A 1,384-nucleotide genomic window follows, 5' to 3' on the forward strand; every position below is an offset into this window, starting at 1 on the left:
TTCTCTTCTTTTTATCTTATTTGATTTTTAGTTGCTTGGGGACAAGCAACAATTTAAGTTTGGTGTTGTGATGAGCGGATAATTTGTATGCTTTTTGGCATTGTTTTTAGTATGTTTTTAGTATCTTTTAGTTAGTTTTTAGTATATTTTTATTAGTTTTTAATTAAAATTCACTTTTCTGGACTTTACTATGAGTTTGTGTATTTTTCTGTGATTTCAGGTATTTTCTGGCTGAAATTGAGGGATCTGAGCAAAAATCTGATCCAGAGACTCAAAAGGACTGCAGATGCTGTTGGATTCTGACCTCCCTGCACTCGAAGTGGATTTTCTAGAGCTACAGAAGCCCAATTGGCGCGCTCTCAACGGCGTTGGAAAGTAGACATCCTGGGCTTTCCAGCAATATATAATAGTCCATACTTTTCCCAAGATTTGATGGCCCAAACCGGCGTTCAAAGTCACCTCAAGAAATTCCAGCGTTAAACGCCGGAACTGGCACCTGATTGGGAGTTAAACGCCCAAACTGGCACTAAAGCTGGCGTTTAACTCCAAGGAGAGTCTCTACACGAAAATGCTTCATTGCTCAGCCCAAGCACACACCAAGTGGGCCCGGAAGTGGATTTTTATGTCATTTACTCATCTTTGTACACCTTAGGCTACTAGTTATCTATAAGTAGGACCTTTTACTATTGTATTAGGGAGACTTTGGTAGCTATCTTCGTTTTATGCTATCTTAGATCATTGGGAGGCTGGCCATTCGGCCATGCCTAGACCTTATGCTTATGTATTTTTCAACGGTGGAGTTTCTACACACCATAGATTAAGGTGTGGAGCTCTGCTGTACCTCGAGTATTAATGCAATTACTATTGTTCTTCTATTCAATTCTGCTTGTTCTTTGTCCAAGATATCACTTGTTCTTCAACTTGATGAAGGTGATGATTGACGCCCATCATCTTTCTCACCCATGAACAAGGTGACTGACAACCATTCTTGTTCTACAAGCATCTGAGGCTTAGTGAATATCTCTTGGATTCCTGATAACACGATGCATGGTTGATCGCCTGACAACCGAGTGCTCGCCTGACAAACGAGCCAGCCATTCCGTGAGATCAGAGTCTTCGTGGTATAGGCAAGAACTGATGGCGGCATTCAAGAGAATCCGGAAGGTCTAACCTTGTCTGTGGTATTCTGAGTAGGATTCAATGACTGAATGACTGTGACGTGCTTCAGACTCTAACCTGCTGGGCGTTAGTGACAGACGCAAAAGAGGGATTCTATTCCAGTAGGAGCGGGAACCGAACCGGTGATTGGCCGTACTGTGACAGAGTGCGTGAGCATTAGCTTTCACTGCGAGGATGGGAGGTAGCTGCTGACAACAGTGAAACC

This window comes from Arachis stenosperma, chromosome 7 (genome assembly GCF_014773155.1).
Source record: "Arachis stenosperma cultivar V10309 chromosome 7, arast.V10309.gnm1.PFL2, whole genome shotgun sequence".
In the NCBI taxonomy this organism is placed as follows: Eukaryota; Viridiplantae; Streptophyta; class Magnoliopsida; order Fabales; family Fabaceae; genus Arachis; species Arachis stenosperma.